Source organism: Pelophylax lessonae (genome assembly GCF_965119305.1).
Source record: "Pelophylax lessonae genome assembly, chromosome: 10".
Classification (NCBI taxonomy): Eukaryota; Metazoa; Chordata; class Amphibia; order Anura; family Ranidae; genus Pelophylax; species Pelophylax lessonae.
In genome coordinates, this window is record NC_138777.1 from 123480188 (window position 1) to 123501798 (window position 21611).

Genomic DNA, 21611 nt, shown 5'->3' on the forward strand with positions numbered 1-21611 from the left:
AAAAAAAAAGTAAATCACTGCCACACCAGTTATCTGATGATGCTGTACTGCACTGGTGAAAGTATGTAAAAAATAAAAAAATTATGTGAAAAAAATAAAAAAATGTCTTAATTTCCCAAAAAAGTGGCAAAAAAATACAACTTCAAAAAAATGCATCATACCTCTTACTAATCACCTCAGACTTTCTACTTTCCAAAAAGGGGTCATTTGGGGGTATTTTTGCTGTCCTTGCATTGTCATGCCTCAACAAATGAGATCCGTCAGTACATAATGATTGATCAATTTTCAGAAATATACCATAATTTGTGCACTCTATAATTTCCAACAGATTAAATAATATACACTGATTTGGGTTATTTTTACCAAAGAAATGTAGCAGAGTACAACTTTGGCTAAATTTATGAAGAAAGATTATTTGCAAAATTGTATAACAGAAATTAAGAAAAACAGTTTTTTTTTTTTTAAGTTTTTTTTTTTTTCAAAAAAGGGGGCTGCGCTTACTTTGGACTTGATAAAAAACAGTGGACCAACACCAGCAGACGACATGGCTCCCCAAATCATCACTGACTGTGGAAACTTTAAACTTGACCTCATGCAACTTGGGTTCTGTGCGTCTCCACTCTTCCTCCAGACTCTGGGACCTTGATTTCCAAATGAAATGCAAAATTTACTTTCATCGGAAAAGAGGACTTTGGACTATGGGGCAACATTCCAGTCCTTTTTCTCTCCTTAGCCCAGGTAAGATGCGTCTGTGTGTGGTGGCTCCTGAAGCACTGACACCAACCATAGTCCACTCCTTGTGAATCTCCCCCAAATGATTGAAAGGCTGCAGTTATCCCTGTTGCTTGTGCACCCTTTTCTACCACACTTTTTCCTCCTACTCAATTTTCTATTAATATGCTTGGATACAGCACTCTTTGAGCAGCAAGCTTCTTTAGCAATGACCTTTTGTGACCTTGTGGAGGGTGTCAATGACTGTCTTCTGGACAACTGTCAAGTCAGCAGTCTTCCCCATGATCGTGTAACCTACTGATCCAGACAAAGAGACCATTTAAAGGCTCAGGAAACCTTTACAGGTGTTTTGAGATAATTAGCTGATTAGAGTGTGACACCATGAGTCAACAATATTAAACTTTTTGACGATTTTCTGAGATACTGAATTTAGGGTTTTCACTAGCTGTAAGCCATAATCATTAAAATAAAAGAAAGCAATGCTTAAAATATATGACTCTGTTTGTAATGAATCTATATAATATATGATTTTCACTCTTTGATTTGAAGTACTGAAAAAAATTAACTTTTCGTTGATATTCAAATTTTTTGAGATGCACCTGTATATGGACTTTTTTTTCACTACTTTCCGCACGTCATAAATATCCTGCAAAGTAAAAACAATCATAGCAGTGGTTTAGCCACTTGATTGCTTTTACAGGTGGTGGGAAGGTATGCCCCCCCCCTCCCACCGCCCTCTGGTGCTTCTTCTGGTCTCTGTGCAATCAGGGAGCCGGAGAATCCACTAGAGGCAGCGGTTTACCATAGAGCTGGCCATGGACCAGATGGTTCCCCGGCCATCTCTATGACCCTTGAAGGCCGGAATGACGTCAATTCTTGCACCAGCAGATGTAAAACTGCTGTTTTTTTGCTGGAAAGCTTGAGATCATTTTTTTTTTATTTCTGACTTTTCAGGATAGAGGAGAGATCTGGGGGCTTATAAACCCCATATCTCTCTGTAAAGAGGACCTGTCATACCATATTTCTATTAGAATGGATGTTTACATTTCTTGTAATAGGAGTAAAAGTGATCAAAAAAATAAAAATAAAGGAAAAGTGTAAAAATAAAAAAAAAATAATAAAAAAATGAACCGCCTTCATCTCCTTATGTTCGCACGCAGAAGCGAATGCATACGTAGGTCGCGCCCATGTATGTAAACAGCGTTCAAACCACACATGTGCGGCATGAGTGGGAGAAATAATGCTAGCCCAAGATCTTCTCTGTAACTCTAAACTGGTAACCTGTAAAAATGTCTAAAGCGTAGCCTATGGAGATTTTTAGGTAACGAAGTTTAGCACCGTTTCACGAGTGTACGCAATTGTAAAGCGCGACATGTTTACTCGGCATAACATCATCCTTCACATTATACAAATAAATTGGGGTAAATATTGGAGAGGAATTGCCCCGGTATGGAAGAACACATTTTTCCATTGATTTTTTATTATATTTATTTGCTGAATGTTTTGTTTGCACTACTGTGGATTATTATTGGTGTATCACTAATGATTTTTTTCACTTTTGTGATGATATAAAAGAATATACTTATATAATATTATGCACAATTTTAAGCTTGTGTCAAATTACGGCATTTTACCAGATGCATGTGACCCACTTAACAGATAAATGAGTCAAAACCACATTCCACTTAGGATTACTGTATCTTTAAACCAACCACCAATGGCATGTATAAAACGTTCATCTGAAATTACCGACCCCTTCTTTTAGAAAGTGAGTCAAAACCATGCATGAGAATAACTCCACCACTCCCCTCTGTTTGTACCATTACTAGACCAAGCTGGGATAAGAGATAATGGGGGAAAAAAATAGGTCAATGTATTTTGGCATATAAAAGACTGTCATTAGTATGTACAGGAAAAGTTAAACCCATGAGGATTGAGAATCCAATTTTTTCTTAACATTAATAAGGTGGATGTAGAGTTTTAATCTCCAAAAATGTTCCCAGAATATGATGGAAATGCTGATTGGTAATTTTAAGAATGAACCATGTGATCTTGAAAATGAATTCCAATCTTTACAAGTGCAATATAGGGATGGGTCGAACACCCCCCTGTTTGGTTTGCAGCAGAGCTCCGGAACATGGGAAATGTTCTAACCCGAACTGCAAACCCTATTCAAGTCTATGGGAGCTGAACAGGAAAAATCAAAATTGCCCATTTTGAAGGCTTATATGCAAGTAATTGGCCTTAAAACAAAGTATGGGGGTCTGGGTACTGTCCTGGGGGACATTTATCAAAAAAAAAAAAAAATTAAAAAGCGATTGTTTTTTTTTAGAAGCGTTGTTTTTAATTATGTTTAGACCGCATTCACACTGCCATGACCATAAGTCGCCCTATGTCAGATCGACTTTTTACCACGACTTTACTGCGACTTCAGCGCGACTTTTGAATTATTTAAAGCGACTTATATGATAGACAACTTTGTATTTGGCCAATCAGAATATGATGTGTTGTGACCTAATTCCCCTTTTCTGTTTTTTTTTTTACTCAGTGTCCACCAGTGCCACGTATCAGTGGCACGTATCAGTGCCATGAATCAGTGTCCACCAGTGCCACATATCAGTTCCACGAATCAGTGTCCACCAGTGCCACGTATCAGTTCCACAAATCAGTGTACACCAGTGCCACATATCAGTGCCACATATCTGTGCCACAAATCAGTGTCCACCAGTGCCACATATCAGTGCCACGTATCAGTGCCACAAATCAGTGTCCACCAGTGCCACGTATCAGTACCATGTACCAGTGCCACGTATCAGAGTCCACCAGTGCCACTGCCCACCAGTGACACTTATCTGTGTCCAGCAGTGCCACTCACACAGACCAGGCAGAGATAATGGCATATAGGAACTGTAGGCACGGCTGCAATGTGGGGAATGCCTGGCTAATTTTCCTTCTTCTTCCTGGAAAGTCGGATCACAGTCGCTTGACAAAAGATAAGGATCCAACTTGGAGGCAACTCCCATTGAAGTCTATTGGCACAAGTCGGATACAAGTCGCCTCAAAGTAGTACACGACCCTTTTCTGAAGTCGGAGCGACTTCAGTAGTGCATAGTCGTGCTAGTGTGAATGGAGTCTTAAAGTGCAACAAAAACAATGAAAAATTCCTTTAAATATGGTGCCTGGGGGGGTCCCCTTAATGTGCCTGTAAAGTGGCGCATCTGTAGCAGGCATAAAACATGCTACAGCAAAAATTACATTTCTAAAGAAAAAATCCCATTTCAAATGACTCGTGGTTACAATTGCCAGCACCCGGCTATTGAAAAAATAAAGAAAAAAAATAGCATGGCATCACCCCCAGTCTATGCCAGGCCCTTATCCAAGCATGCAGCCCAGCAGGTCAGGAAAAGGGAAGGGCATGAACGAGCACCCTCCCTTCCTGAACCATACCAGGCCACATGCCCTCGACATAGGGGGTGTGTTCTTTGGGGCAGGGAGGCTCTTCCCGACAACCCTGAGCTGTAGTTGTCGGGGTTTGCGGGTGGGGGGCTTATTGGAATCTGAAAGATCCTGGCCCCTCCCTATGTGAATGGGTATCGAATACATCTTACCCCTACCCATGCACCAAAAAAGTGTCAAAAAGTAATAATCACAATAAACAGTTATTGACAAGCCCTTTCTTAAAAAAAAAATAGTGTCCCTCGATGTAAATCCATTGTCAATCACGAAGTCTGCGGAACTGGGAAAAGAGAAAAAAATAAAAACGCTCTTCCCTCCTGGGAGCCCTTAAATAGGAAAGGGGCAGGGCCACTCAGGCTACTTCACCCGGTGGCACTGCCCCCTTCTGATGTCACATCCCAAAAAATTAGAGCATTTTTTTCTTCTATTTTTGGGGTCTGGCGGGCATCGTAACTGACAATGGATTTACATCAGAGCCCCCCCAGCAAAAAAAGGAAGAGACCACTGTGGTACTCAGCAGAAGTGGCCCAAATCATTAAAAATAAAAAGCTAGCATTTTGTAATTATAAAAAACCCAGAGCAATGAAGACAAGGAAATCTACAAGATTAGGCAGAAAGAGGCCAAGCAAGTTATAAGAACTTCTAAAGCGCAGGCAGAAGAAAAACTAGCTCAGTCTATGAAAAAGGGGGATAAGACATTCTTCAGATATATAAATGAAAAAAGGAAATTAAAACAAGGAATAACTAAATTAAAAACAAAGGACGGAAGGTATGTAGAAGAGAATAAAGGGCTAGCCGACTGCCTAAATGAATACTTCTGTTCAGTTTTTACAGAAGAAAAAGAAGGAGAAGGACCTCCACTTGAAAGGATGACTAATGAATCGTTTGATGCATGTGTCTTTACAGAGGAAGACGTTCTAAGATTGCTGTCTAAAGTGAAGACAAATAAGTCACAGGGTCCTGATGAGATACACCCAAGATTATTAAAAGAGCTTAGTGGTGAGCTGGCAAAACCATTAACAGATCTATTTAACCAATCATTAGTAACAGGAGTCGTCCCGGAAGATTGGAAATTGGCAAATGTCGTGCCCATTCATAAGAAAGGTAGTAGGGAGGAATCGAGCAACTATAGACCAGTGAGTCTGACATCAATAGTAGGCAAATTAATGGAAACCCTATTAAAGGATAGGATTGTGGAACATCTTAAATCCCATGGATTGCAAGATGAAAAACAACATGGGTTTACTTCAGGGAGATCATGTCAAACAAATCTTATAGATTTTTTTGACTGGGTGACTAAAATAATAGACGGTGGAGGTGCAGTAGACATTGCATATCTAGATTTTAGTAAGGCTTTTGACACTGTCCCACATAGAAGACTTATCAATAAACTGCAGTCATTGAGCATGGACTCCCATATTGTTGAGTGGATTAGGCAGTGGCTGAGTGACAGACAACAGAGGGTTGTAGTCAATGGAGAACATTCAGAACAAGGTCATGTTACCAGTGGTGTACCTCAGGGATCTGTACTGGGACCAATTTTGTTTAATATCTTCATAAGTGATATTGCAAAAGGCCTCGAAGGTAAGGTTTGTCTTTTTGCTGATGACACAAAGATATGTAACAGGGTTGATGTTCCTGGAGGGAAACGCCAAATGGAAAAGGATTTAGGAAAACTAGAAGAATGGTCAGAACTCTGGCAATTGAAATTTAATGTGGATAAGTGCAAGATAATGCACCTGGGGCGTAAAAACCCAAGGGCAGAATATAGAATATTTGACACAGTCCTGACCTCAGTATCTGAGGAAAGGGATTTAGGAGTAATTATTTCAGAAGACTTAAAGGTGGGAAGACAATGTAATAGAGCAGCACGAAATGCCAGCAGAATGCTTGGATGTATAGGGAGAGGTATAAGCAGTAGAAAGAGAGAAGTGCTTATGCCGCTGTACAGAACACTGGTGAGACCTCACTTGGAGTATTGTGCGCAGTACTGGAGGCCATATCTCCAGAAGGACATAGATACTCTAGAGAGAGTTCAGAGAAGAGCTACTAAACTAGTACATGGATTGCAGGAAAAAAATTACCAGGAAAGGTTAAAGGACCTTAACATATATAGCTTGGAAGAAAGAAGAGACAGAGGGGATGTGATAGAAACTTTTAAATACATAAAGGGAATCAACTCGGTAAAGGAGGAGAGCATATTTAAAAGAAGAAAAACTACCACAAGAGGACACAGTTTTAAATTAGAGGGGCAAAGGTTTAAAAGTAATATGAGGAAGTATTACTTTACTGAGAGAGTAGTGGATGCATGGAATAACCTTCCTGCAGAAGTGGTAGCTGCAAATACAGTGAAGGAGTTTAAGCATGCATGGGATAGGCATAAGGCTATCCTTCATATAAGATAGGGCCAGGGACTATTCATAGGATTCAGATATATTGGGCAGACTAGATGGGCCAAATGGTTCTTATCTGCCGACACATTCTATGTTTCTATGTTTCTATCAAGGGATTTTATTAATTTTATTTTTTAACAAAGGACTTGTCAAAAAACAGTTTCTTGCGGTTATTACTTTTTGACACTTTTTTGGTAAATGAGTAGGAGTATAATGTACTTGGTTTTCCATTGTGTTGTAGTCGGAGTGTTAGCCTTTTTCCATTGAAGTAAGATCATTTTTAGATTAGGAAGCCTCCAAAGTGACACATATTCCAAGTAACAAGAAAATTGGATCACAAGGGATCTGTAGTTCACCAATTAGATTCCTCAACCATTTCATTCCAGGAATCCTGTATCCGCGGGCACAACTAGACCATATAGAAATGTACCAGGATCAAAGCTACTCCACATTTGGGGCAGGTTGCCTCCCTAGAGGCATAGAATCTTGACAATCAAACAGGGGAGTAAAAGGCTAGATGTATAAACTAGGGATGGGCTTTGTGTTCAAGTCGAACCTAAGTTTGACTCGAACACAGCCCATTCGCCCGTTCGCCAAATGGCGAACAAATGGGCTTCTTTGCGGGAACTTCGAGTTCCCGCATCCATAATGCACTGTGCACTGGCAGTGCATTATGTGATTGGCCAAAGCATGGACTCTGACCTCCATGCTTTGGCCACTCAAATCATCAGTACCATGATTGGCCAAAGGCCAATATATATAGGCACTTCAGTTTATATCAGTTTATGTCAGTATTGCTGAAAAAAATGGTAAAAAAAAAATGGTGTGGGGTTCCCCCTGAAATCCACACCAGACTCTTATCCGAGCACACAGCCTGGCTGGGTAGGATGGGGATGGGGATGAGCGAGTGCCCCCCCCCCTCCTGAACCATACCAGGCCACATCAGATTTACATCGGGGGACACAATTTTTTTATTTTTTAATAAAGGACTTGTCCAAAACTGGCTTTTGTCTTTTTTTTTGTACACTTTTTTGGTGAATGGGTAGGGGTACCCAGTATCCATTCACATAAGGGGGGAAGAATCTGGGGGTCCCCTTGTTAAAGGGGGCTTTCAGATTCCGATAAGCCTCCCCCCACCCCCACAGACCCCCACAACCACAGCCCATGGTTGTCGGGAAGAGACCCCTGTCCCCATCAACATGAGGGCAAGGTACTTTGGGGTGAGGGGGGCAGAGCCCCCCCCTGCCCCAAAGCACCCAAACCCCCCCCATGTTGAGGGCATGTGGCCTGGTATGGTTCAGGAGGGGGGGCGCTCACTCGTCCCCACCCCTATCCTATCCAGCCAGGCTGTGTGCTCGGATAAGGGTTTGGTATAGATTTTAGGGAGACCCCCACACCGTTTTTTTCATTTTTTTTTCTGTATTGCCGGGAGCTGAAAATACATTACAGCCGCGAGTTTAAATGACATTTTTTCCTTTAGAAATGTCAGTATTGCTGCAGCAGGCAACATACATTGCACAAATGCACCACTTTACAGGCACATTAAGGGAGCCCATCGGGCACAATATTCTCTGTGTGAGAAGCCTTTAGTATGGGGCGTGTACTTAGCCCCTCAGCCATGATTGGCTAAAGACAGCCTGCCTTTGGCCAATCATGGCAGAGATAATTTGATTGGCTAAAGCATGGAGGTCAGGGTGCATGCTTTGACCAATCACATAATGCACTGCAAGCGCGCAGTGCATTATGGATGCGGGAGCTCAAATTTCCCGCGAAGAAGCCCGTTTGCTCGTCGTTCGACAAACGGGCGAACATCCAATGTTCGAGTCTAACTGACATTCGAATCAAACACGAAGCTCATACCTACTCATAAAGGCCATCTGTAAAACCCTTAAAATGGAAGAAGAGAAAGTTCAATTGAGCAAACATGGTATAATATATCATAGCCCACAAAGTCCTTTCAGACACTATAATCAAAGATTGGGAAACTCCAGAAACAAAGCCATTTTTTTCAGTTTCTTTGAAAAGAAGGTTTCCTTTTGATGAAAACCTGGCCCTGGCTTGGAATAAAGGCCCAAAAATAGATGCTCCTCTTGCTAAAGTCTCAAAGAAACTGGATCTAGCATTCGAGGATATGTGGACATTAAAGGATCCAATGGACAAAAAATGGAAAATTGTTATCATACCTACCTTAATTTTCCTTTCCTGGCCTATCCTCACGTCAGCACACAACAGGTTAACATCTCCTCTGAAGCCCACAGGACCACCTCTTCCAACTAAATAAAAGACAGCCCCTCCCCTAGCTGAAGTTTTCAATAACCTAGCCTGCGATAGGCCACTAGGGACGGAGTCCTGTGCTGATGTGAGAATAACAGTTGATAACAATTTTCAATTTTCCTGGCCCACCTCATCAGCACACAACGGGATATACCCAAGCTGAATATAGGGAGGGAGAGAACACATGAAAAGAGACACTCAAAGAAAAGCTGTTCAAGCCAAAAAAGAATTAATCCCTCTTGTCCCAAACTTGCTGATCGCACATCTTGTTTGTAAGGTTGAAGGCGGCACAAGAACCTCAAGCTAGCTGCCTTACATAGATCTTCCAATAAATCCTGGCACAACTACCCTGAAGGCTGCTGCTCCTCTAGTCAAATAAGCTTTCAACTATTTCAGAGAAGAAAAGGCCTACTTACTGCATGCCAATGTAATCACCCTGAAAGTCCAACAGCGGATTACTCTTGAGGACCTGATGGCTAAAATAAAAGGATTGTCCACTTCCTCTTTGACCAAGTACACAGAAACTTGACCATGTGTAAGGAACTGAAGTCTTTCTGCTGTGCATCCAGTGACTCTTGTGTGAAAACTCAGAGGGACTACTTCCCAGTTTTGCTGAAAACTGGATATCACTTTAAAATTGAACTTAGGAGATAGACATAGTATCACTATTTCTGGGACAAAAAAAAAAGGACGGACAAAAAAAGGGCCCCTGCAGGAAAAGTGTTGCAATCTTCAACATCCTTCTGTCTGAAGTAGTTGATTGCAGAAGAACTAGTTTTTCTGTGAGGAATTTTGATGGAAATGAAACCATTGCAGCAAAGGGTGCCAGCCTTAGTGCTCTCAGATCCAAGCCAGAGTCCCACAGAGGGAACAAGATCTCCTTCAAGGTCATGAGAATCCCTGCACCTCTAGTCTGGCCTATTCCAAAGCCAGGCTGTTAAAGTAGTCTCATTGGATTGGTGTGCTGTCACTGATCTTGCCATAAAAAGATTTCATTTGACCAGAAAACGAGTTTGGTGGTGCTGATGACATCTGGGGAGCAGTATAAGTCAAAACCTTCTCGGGAGGTGGAAATGACTTGTATGGCATGGACTTGTCCCATCCAAATTTTCAGAAGCATCTTTATATTCAAAGATATCAGAGAGAGACAAAGATCAAACACAAAATTCCATGGCACTGTGAACCTATCTTGTATGATGGAGCCTTTGCAATGGTATCCTGTTGCAAATATCCAAAGTTGCATGTTCAATTGAGTCTCCCTGTGAACTACTGCTGGAAAGCCTCAGTCGGCCAATATTGGTTTGAGGCACTTGTAGAAAAATATTTTGCCTAACCAAACTACTAGTTGATTTTGCTTTCCTGGCAAAAAGACCATTGTTAACTAGCTGTAAGTGGCTCTCTGCCCAGTAAAAAAGATTCTGTTGCAAGATGTCACAGGAAAAGGCTTCTGGTGTCCCCTGGGAAGAAATTTAGGCTACTGCTGTCTTGTTGTCAACCAACTTCACTCAGGCCCCTTTTAAGTAGATATTGAAAGGCTTGCAATGCTAGAAAAGGTTTCCTTCAGTTCCAGATAATTGGGGAAGTCTGCATTCCACCTGTTTCTTCAGATTGTGTGCTCCTCAGCCCCAAAGACTGGGATCTGCCATCAGAATCATCCTATCTCCTGGGCTGAGAGGCATGCCCTGAAAGAAGTACAGTGGCAATGTCCAATATTCCAGTTCTTGCTGAATTCAGGCACAAAGATTTTCTGATCCATAGACAGTCCAGCTTATAGACTAAAGAAGGCAAATTGAAAATGTCCTCATGTGCCACCTGGCCCAAGGTACCACCACTGCCAACAAGATTTTCAAAAGTTTCCTGGGGCTGTGCCACTTCTGTAAAAGGCAAACACCTGAACTGGAAGGGACATCTGGCCACTGCAAATTCCACATGCCTCTGGTGCCCAGCCTTGATCTGTACCTGGAAGTATGAGTCGGCAGTTCGATTGACACTAGCTGGTCTTCCAGCTAAACTATCCCTGTGACTGTCTGCATGGCCTCCATCTTGAACCTCTTGGTGTGTTATGTACACATTTGATTCCTTAAAACTGAAATCGAGCAGAAGGCTCCTGCCTTAGGTACTAGAAAAACTGGGAGGAATAGCACCCAGATGATTCTATGTCTTTGGCATCCCTGGTATGATGGTCTTGTAGCAGTATAAATTCTTAAACATAATCTTGCAAACATTCTCTCTTCTGAGATCTGTTGGTCATAAATTAAATTGATTCAGTGGTCAACTTTGGAATCTTCGATTGTACTCCCACTTAACTGTCTTCTGGACCCACTGGTCTTTGAGGATTGTCGTTCAAACCCTCCAGAAGGAGTCTAAAAATCATCAAATTCACTCAGGCCTCCTGGCCCCAACTGGAAAAGACTATCTGAGCCCACCTTTTAAAGACCTTTCAGACATCTTAGCAAATTGCTATGGACTTGATTTCATGTAAAAAGTAACTTTGAGGCACCTCCACTGTGATATGTTAAATCTATGGCCTGTCCTAACAGATTTGGCCTCCTGCACCCTTCTGAAGTTCATTAGGCTTGAGTCAAAGATGGCTGCCTTCTCATACAAGTCTGTGGCCACAGTCCCAACTTTTTTTCCGTTCATTCGCTTAATTGCGTTGTTTAGTGTTTGACCAAACAATAACCTCCCACTATAGGAAATGTTAAAGGCTTTTGTGGACTTTATATCTGCCCTCCAGTGGGGTAATCACAATGCTCTCATGGCTGGGACTGAGTGTACCAGGCTTGTACTAGGTCTATCAACGCATCAACCAGAAGCCATCTGCCAGGTTCAACTCCTCCAGAAACTGTGCCAAATCTTGCAGCTTCCAGTCTTGAATTTAATGCCATTTCTAAACAGTTTATATGTTGTTGAAGTGAACGATGTTGTGGTTGACAGGAAAAATGGTCACTGTATAGATTCTCTACAAGCCTGATGGCCAGGTCACCACAATTTCTGCGTTCCAGATTGTGTTTTTGCATGAGTGCTTTTGATGCATTCCAATGCGTTCTCAATGTGTTTTGCCACTTTCCAGATGTGTTCAATACAGAAACAATATTAACATTTTTACTTTTTGACTGCACTAGAATGCACTGCACTAGAATGCACTGCACTGGTGTGAACTAGGTCATTGTAATCCCAATTAAACACTGTCCATGCGTTGTACCTGCAGAAAAAGAAACGTACTGGACTGCATCTGGTATGAACAAGTCCACTTTCCCATCCATAGGATCTTCAACAATTTTCCAATTTCTCTCTGAGATTAAAGTGTTCTGTAAAGGCAACAGAGTTATAAAAAGGCAAAGACACTTGAGGTGCCAGACGTTAGAAGGCAGCATCCACTCCTGGAAGTGCAGTGCATAAACATGCATCAGCCATCCTATTTGGATAAAGCTTAGAGAACCTGTTACTGTAAATTGGTCTTCTGGCTGAGGTCTCTGCCATCCTTCATCTACGAGCGATTTACGCTTTGTCATAAGAAAATAAGGCCCTTGGAAATATCTGCATGCTTTTTCAGTGGTAGGGCATCTGCAGCGTACTTTCTGCTATCGCCTCCTCAATAAGGCTTCAAATTTTGCACATCCACATCCTTGTGAGGCAATCTGTGCATTCTCATTTCTCTGCCACTGCAGCTGCATGCAGGCCCAAAATGCACCCTGAGCTGGCCGAGGCATTTCCTACCATGCTGACAAACGCATGGGGGCCAGTGCCACATGGAGTGGTTGGGGAGCATGAAAGCCACCCTGTGGAGGACTCCGTGGGATACGGATTGTCCTGGGCAGGAGAAGATCGTTGGCGGGTCTTATGTTTTTTGGAGCATTTGCTTTCAGGGTCTCTGCTCCCACAATAATGCAAAACATCCTTCTTTGCAGTCCTTGAGCACTCTTTTAAAATCATGTCCCACGTTGCCCCCTCCATCTTTTGCTAGTCTTTGGTGCCACTAACAGGTGTGGCAAGCTCATATTTGCACAAAATATATAGAGAAAAATCATATATTACCTCTCACAAAAAAACATGTACTCTGTCTCTTTAAGACTCATTTTCCTTCATCCACTTACTTCAGAAGTGGCAGCAGGTGAGCCCAGGCAACACTTCCAGTGGCAGACAGCAGACACAGTCAGAGTCTGAGACAAAACCAGTCAGACCATCAAACCCACAGAAATTCACAGCATAGCACGGCAGCCAGGACAGCACAGCGAGAGGCAGACAGGAGACAGTCAGAATCTGAGACAAAACCAGTCAGACCGTCAAACCCACAGAAATTCACAGCATAGCACGGCAGCCAGGACAGCACAGCCAGAGGCAGACAGGAGACAGTCAGAATCTGAGACAAAACCAGTCAGACAGCCCAATCTAGGAACATACTGCAGCAGGAGAGCAACAGCTACAAGTCCTTACCTGGCAGGACTGCAGAGAGAGAGAGGGAGAGAAATAATTTCCCCTGCAGACCTCCAAGAATGTTTACGCCATTGTTTGGTGCCTGGCGGATACCATCCCGTGCTGCCCCATCTCCCTGCTCACTGTGACATCATTCACAGCCGCTCTCAGGCTGAAAATAAAGCCAGAAGAGCAGTGCGGTGGACTACATATACAAGACAGGAAAAAAGACTTAAGGGAGAGGTAATGATGACATTGCAGTGCTTTTATAATACCCCACCTGTACAATATCAATGCTCTTTAAGCATCATTTTGCCCGCAGCCTGGGACACAGGGCACCCGCTTTTTAGAAAGATTTACTTTCAGCATTCTGGGTCTTCCAGCACCATGAGAGGCTGAACATGGAGGGGTAGGTTCGGCAGGGGGGAGATATCCTTGCAGAAAAGCACTTACCAACTGCAATCCACAGGTGGCCTGGAGCATGACCAAAAAAAGAAGATTGCTTCAGCTGGGGGAGGGGCTGTCTTTTATTTAGCTAGGAAGAGGTGGTCCTGTGGGCTCCAGAGGAGGTGTTAACCCGTTGTGTGCTGACGTGAGGTGGGCCAGGAAAAGGTGATGTGTTACTAAAGAGGGCTTAGGACTTATCAATAGTGGGACTGAAACCAGCTCTTTCCACTATGTGTGTAGTAAGGAACTTAGGGTTCTGGCTCACTCAGCTCAAGATGCATTTAGAAGCAGATACCCCTAGGGAACAACTCCTGACTCTTTACCAATGTTGTTCACAGCGGTGGGCTATATGACTGACACCTCAGCGGAAGCAGTAAGGACTGCTGCTCTAGTACACTTAGCTAGGAGGGTGCTTTAGCTTAAGACATTGACAGGTGACACAGCTTCGCAATTATAGTTGAGTAATTTACCCTTTACTGGGGATTTACTCTTTGGATCAGGCTTATAGGATGCTCTGGAGTGAATGGCAGATAGAAAAAAAAAAGCCTTCCCAGGAAAGAAGAAAAGGGTTCAAGAAAATATTTTTTTACTTAGTCAAAGTCATCAAACAAGAAAAGAAAAAGAGAGGGCTAAGAAGCACTGGATTGGTTAAAAGAGTAAAGGGAGAACAGATATTCTTTTCAACCCTCCTGACAAATCCATCAAAACCCAATGACTACAGAGGGCCAGGGGGAGAAATATTGGAGAATATTGTCCCACAATAAAAAACTATTACCTCCAACAGCTTTATACTAAATCTTCTGGAACAAGGATACAAACTGGAGTTTAGTCATCAGCCACCTGCAAGATTTTTCGTAATACACTTGCCGAAAGATCAAGAAAAAGCCTCTGATCGGGGAACTGCTGGATCAGAGTGCTTGTTCAAGTGCCTTGGATAGAAAGAGGGGGCAATTTCTACTCACACACCTTTCTGGTGAAAAAACCTTCAGGAAAATGTTATCTAATTTTAAATACATGACTCCTGAACAGGTACAAAAGGTCCCAAATGGAATCAATCCTTTCGAGAATTCTTCTTCACCAAGATTGTGTTTGCAGATTGCTCTAAGTCTGGTCATGGAGGTGCATCACTTTCAATGCAGTGCCTTGCTTTTTGGTATTCCCTCAGCCCCAGGATTTTTTTCCAAGTTACTGGCTGAGGCACACCTGAGAGCTTGGAGAATAACTATAATTCCTTATCTGGATGATCTTCTACTAACCGCCAGCACAGAGGATTATTTAAGAGGAGATTTTCAGAAGTTCAGTAAGTTCCTAACATTGTAGTTAACCTCAGCCAGAGAAAATATTTTAAATAAGAAGTTTACTGGGTGGATTTTCCCAGTTATTGGTTGTCTTTCAGAGAGCACTGCACCAGTCCCTACATCCAAAGTATTCTCTCCAACAAGGTCATGGAGTTCTAAGTTTGGATGCTGCAGAATTGGAGCCTTGCTGAACATTTCTTTTAGGTGCTGGGAAGCTGACACTGCTTCAGGGGACAATATCTTACAATTAGACCCCTTTTTAGTCATGACAGTAAGGGGTGTGGCAATAGTGAAGAAGCCTTTGATGAAGCCTCTATAATAATTGCCAAAGCCCAGAAAGCTTTGAAGCCCTCTCAAATTGGAGCTTTGCTGAACATTTCTTTTAAGTGCTGGGAAGCTGACACTGCTTCAAGCGACAATATCTCACAATTAGACCCCTTTTTAGTCATGACAGTAAGAAGCCTTTGATTAAGCGTCTATAATAATTGGCAAAGCCCAGAAAGCTGTGAAGCCCTCTCAAGGTGTTTGGCTATGGCCACTGCAGGACAGCTGTAAGCTTTTGTGGGTCAATTTAAAAACCTTCAGGGTTGATTATATACAACAGAAATGGTATGCAGGTCAGATGGAAACTACATTATTCAATCTTTGCATAAATGGGGTTCACATGGGAAACGTGTTCCTGAGATGTCATCTAGATAAATGATTAAACTTATTTTGAAAGTTGTGCAACACCTCCTCCATGAAAGGGGAATTACTGAGGCATAGCAGAGCCCAAAGGACATAACTAGGTACTCATAATGTCCATTTTGGGTATTGAATGCTGTCTTTCACTCATCCCCTTCCCATATGTGGATCCGATTATAGGCCCCATGCCAGGTCTAATTTAGTGAACACTATGGATCCTTTAAGGACATCAAACAATTCTAGGATAAGGAGCAGAAGATAAGAGTCCTTTACAGTGTTTTGGACTAATCCCTGATAGTCAATACATAGAGAATCCTGCCCCTACTGAAGAAGAGGGACAAATGAAACCTCTCTGTAAACTACCTCGAATGTATTCTTCCCCAGATCTCTGTTCAGTCTGTGACAACAGATATATCTTTCCCTTTGGAAGAATCAGCCCCGGGATCAGATTAATAGCAAAGTCAAAAGCATGGTGTAGGGGTAGAACCTCTGCTTTCTTTTTACAAAAGACATCCACAAAACCATGGTATTCCTGTGGCAAGGTGGGTGGTATGGACACGGAAGCTAACAAGCTGCAAGGTTGTCTTTTGTGAGAAAGTATGCAGTTGTACTGACAGTATGTGCCCCAAGAGATTAATTCCCACTAAACCAGTCAAACAAAGGGTTGTGTAGGATTACAGGCAGGAACAGTGAGTCTATAGGAGAGAGGATCATTTCCTTTCTTACGGAGGGCAACAACCTGTAGGGTAACTGTGGTGGTTTCAAATTCCATGATGCCTTTGCCCAAAGGTTTCCCTTTCACAAGTGGTGATGTTCAAAGATCTAGGTTTGGGAACTAAAAGAAAATTCTTCTCCAGGAACATGGTACACACAAAAAGTGAAGGACCGCACTCCGGCATGAAAGAATAGATGGATTTATTCACAGCTTAACCAGTTCCTGACCGCTTACGTTATATATTTACTGTGGCAGGCTGGCTCATACAGGCAAAACTACATAGGTCTACGTCGCTCGCCTGGGAGTAACTAGGGGGCGAGCGCGCGCCACTGGGAGCAGGGAAGCCGATGCTTGTGTTAGGCAGCGCCGATTGCTGTCTGACACCCGTGATCGCTCCCCGCAGAGAGAGAAGGACGGTCGGCTGTTGTAAACACAGCTGACCATCCTTCTCCCTGAAATGATCACAGAGCTCATGTGATCCTGCTATATAGGATCACATGTCTCTGTGGTCATCTCAGAAGCCCCCCCCACAGTTAGAATCACTCCCCTAGGGTCCCATTTAACCCTTTGATCACCTATACTGTTAACCCCTTCCCTGCCAGTGTCATTATTACAGTAACAGTGCCGTTTATAACAGTTTATCACTGATTACTGTAGTAATGTCACTGGTACCCCCAAAAGTGTCAAAAATGTCAGTCAGGGGTCCGATCTGTCCGCCACAATGTCGCAGTCCCGCAAAGAATCACAGATCGCCGACATTACTATTAAAAAAAAAGGTTGCCCATTCACAAGTGGTGATGTTTAAAGATCTAGGTTTGGGAACTAAAATAAAATTGTTCTCCTTGGCAAAAGTCTGATCCAGGAATATATCCTCTGTTCCAGAATTCACAAAAGTGACATGGGACAGAAGGTCTAAGGCAAGATGGAAGATTAACGGTATCATGACTTTGTTCTTGGAGGAAAGATTTCTGAGGTCTAACCCAGCTCCTCTAACATGGGTTAGACCTTCTATTTTTCCTGGATGGTTTGGGCAAGTGGAACACATGTGTCCTTTCAGTCCACAACCCAGGGAGCCTCTCCTTTGCTTCTCTGTTTCAGTTAGGTTAACATGGCTCTGCAGGTGTCATAGATTCAACAACAGTTTTAGTTCTGGAGTCAGGTGGTGTTTGGAAGGCAGGAGCCAAAGGATATAATGGCCAAGGTATCTTCCGAGGCCGTGACTTTTCTTGACCCCGTTCAAGGTAGTGAACATCTAGTCCGCCACACAATGTGTGGCCACCATTATTTTCCAGCACTGCCTTAACCCTCTTGGGCATCAAATTCACCAGAGCTTCACAGGTTGCCACTGGAGTCCTCTTCCACTCCTTCACGACGACATCACGAAGCTGGTGGAGGTTAGAGACATTGTGCTCCTCCACCTTCTGTTTGAGGATGTCCCACAGATGCTCAATAGGGTTTAGGTCTGGATACATGCTTGGCCAGTCCATCCCCTTTACCCTCAGCTTCTTTAGCAAGGCAGTGGTCATCTTGTAGGTGTGTTTGGGGTCATTATCATGTTGGAATCCTGCCCTGCGGCCCAGTCTCCGAAGGGAGGCAAACAAGCTCTGCTTCAGTATGTCACAGTACATGTTGGCATTCATGGTTCCCTCAATTAACTGTAGCTCCTCATGCAGCCCCAGACCATGACACTCCCACCACCATGCTTGACTTTTGGCAAGACACACTTGTCTTTGTACTCCTCACCTGGTTGCTGCCACACACGCTTGACACCATCTGAACCAAATAAGTTTATCTTGGTCTCATCAGACCACAGGACATGGTTCCAGTAATCCATTTCCTTAGTCTGATTGTCTTCAGCAAACTGTTTGCGGGATTTCTTGTGCATCATCTTTAGAAGAGGCTTCCTTCTGGGACAACAATTTGATGCAGTGTGCGGCGTATGGTCTGAGCACTGACAGGCTGACCCCCCACCCCTTTAACCTCTGCAGCAATGCTGGCAGCACTCATACGTCTATTTCCTGAAGAAAACCTCTGGATATAATGCTGAACAAATGCACTCAACTTCTTTGGTCGACTATGGCGAGGTCTGTTCAGAGTGGAACCTGTCCTGTTAAACCGCTGTATGTTCCTGACCACAGTGCTGCAGCTCAGTTTCAGGGTCTAGGCAATCTTCCTAAAGCCTAGGCCATCTTTATGTATAGCAACAATTCCTTTTTTCAGATCATCAGAGAGTTCTTTGCCATGAGGTGCCATGTTGAACTTGCAGTGACCAGTATGATAAAATGAGAGCGATAACACCAAATTTAACACACCTGCTCCTCATTCACACCTGAGACCTTGTAACACTAATGAGTCACATGACACCGGGGAGGGAAAATGGCTAATTGGGCCCAATTTGGACATTGCCACTTAGAGGTGTACTCACTTTTGTTGCCAGCAGTTTAGACATTAATGGCTGTGTGTTTAGTTATTTTAACCACTTTACCGCTAAGTACTGTAATAGTACTGCGGCAAAGTGGCTCGTTCCCGTCTGACGATGTAGACCTACGTCGTCAGACTCCTCCCCTGTAGGCGGTGCTCGCGCGCCGCCGGAAGCGCGCTCCCGCTGTTTTCATTCACAGCGGGAGTCGGGCCAGGGGAGGAGCAGCGGCAAGCGGGCGGATCTCCTCAGTGACAGGGAGTGACAGGGAGTGACAGATCGGACTGTTCAGCATAGCTGGACATCCGATCTGTCCCTGTCTCACAAAGTCACCTCCCCCCCCACACGTCAGTAAGCACCAGGCATACATTAACCCCTCCCTCTCCAATAAAGTTAACCCCTTCCCTGCCAGTGTCATTTTTACAGTAACAGTGCATATTTATAGCACTGATTACTGCAGTAATGTCACTGGTACCCCCAAAAGTGTCAAAAATGTCAGTCAAGGGTCCGATCTGTCCGCCGCAATGTCGCAGTCCCGCAAAAAAAATCGCAGATCGCCGCCATTACGCGTTAAAAAAAACACCAAAAATGACAAAAATCTTTCCCTTTGTTAGTAAACGCAATAACTTTTGCGCAAACCAATCAAAATATGCTTATTAGGATTTTTTTTACAAAACATAGGTAGCAGAAAACAAATTGGCCAAAAATTTAAAAAAAAATTGGTTTTTACATCTTTTTTGGGGGAAATTTCATATAAAAAAATTTGAAAAATATTGTTATTTTCTCAAAATAAACGCTATTTTTTTGTTTATAGCGCAAAAAGTAAAAATCGCACAGGTGATCAAATACCACCAAAAGAAAGCTCTGTTTGTGGGAAAAAAAGGACGTCAATTTCGTTTGGGTACGGCGTCGCACGACCGCGCAATTGTCAGTTAAATTCGCACAGTGCCGAATCGCAAAAAGTGGCCCAGACGTAAGACAGCAAAATGCTCTAGTGGTAAAGTGGTTAAAGGGGAAAGCAAATTAATACTGTTATACAAGCTGTACACTCACTACTGTACAATGTAGCAAAGTGCTATTTCTTCATTGTTGATATATATATATATATATATATATATATATATATATATATATATATATATTTAGCAGAGACCCTAGAGAATAACATGGAGATCATTGCAAAACTTTATGTCACATCGTATTTGCGCAGCGGTCTTACAAACACAATTCTTTTGGAAAAAATTCACTTTTAGCCCAATTATTTTCTAAATGTGAAAGAGAAGGTTACACTGAGTAAATTGATACCTAACATGTCATGCTTCAAAATTGCGCATGCTCGTGGAATGGCAACAAACTTTGGTACTTAAAAATCTCCATTGGTGACAATTTAAACATTTTTATAGGTTACCAGTTTACAGTTACAGAGGAGCTCTGGGGCTAAAATCATTTCTCTCACTCTAACGATCGCGGCGATACCTCACATGTGTGGTTTGAACACCATTTACATTTGTGGGAGCGACTTGCGTATGCATTTGCTTTTGTGCGCAAGCTTTTTTTTTCTTTCTTATTTATTTTACCTTCTATTTATTTATTTTTTCACACTGTCCCTTTAAACATTTTTTTTATCACTTTTATTCCTATTACAAGAAATGGAAACATCCCTTGTAATAGAAATAAGCAGGACAGGTCCTCTTTAATGTGAGATCTGGGGTCAAAAAGACCTCAGATCTCACATCTACCCTAAAAAGCAAAATGAAAAAAATAAAAAAATGTATTTTTTTTATGCATGACAAAAAATGGGCCCTTTAAGGCCATTTGGAGGAAGCGACGTATAACGTCACTCCGGTCCTCCAGGGCCATAGAGTCGAGCGGGGGCTATCTTGCCCTCACGCGACGTCCTGCCTAGGAGCTGAAAGGACTGGATCGTTTTCCTCGCTACCAACAGCTCTGGTAAGCGGGGAAAACGACTGGGACGTGGCGGGAGGGGGGGGGGGCAACTCTCCTGCTGCCCATAATAATGATCCCATGGCGAATCTGCCGCTGGGACCACTTTTATGGGAAAGAGAACGCCCGCCCTGTAAGAAATTATTGGGGTTTTGGTAGCTATCTGGCACACTGGTATTTAACTTTAAAGTACCAACGTAAAACTGCAGCAGGCGGTCCAGAAGTGGTTAAGGGTACCCCCAGACACTATATTTAAAGACATTTTTTATTTTTATTGTTGCACTTTTAGCATAATTAAAATCACCGCTCCTGAAAAAAATTGTATCGATACAATGTCCCCAAGGGCAGTATCCAAACCCCCATACCCCTTTTATGGCCAGTTACTTGCATTTAAACTTTCAAAATGGGCACTTTAGATTTTTATTGTTTGGCTTCCATAGACTTCAATGGGGTTCACCGTTCGGGTTAGAATGTTTCCCCTGTTCAGGAGTTCTGCTGCCCAGGGCCGGTGCTACCTATAAGGCAACCCAGCATCCTGCCTGCTGCACCTGGTCCCGGAATCAATATGGAGCGGTGGGTGTGGGCGGCGCCCCTCATGCTGTGCTGTGCCGGCGCCCGCCTGGGCGCTTTTGAGCTGAGTGAGTCAGGCGGCTGAGCAGGCTCCAACATCGGAAATCTTCGGCGTTTCTAAGTGGCTACTAGAGAATGAAGTGCTGAGGGCGCCATGTTGAAGCCTCTCCTATGGCCCTCAATAGAACTATTCCAGCAATGAAGCCGTCCACATAGATCAGTGTGAGGACACATGAAAGGATAGCATCCCTCCACAGTGTGTT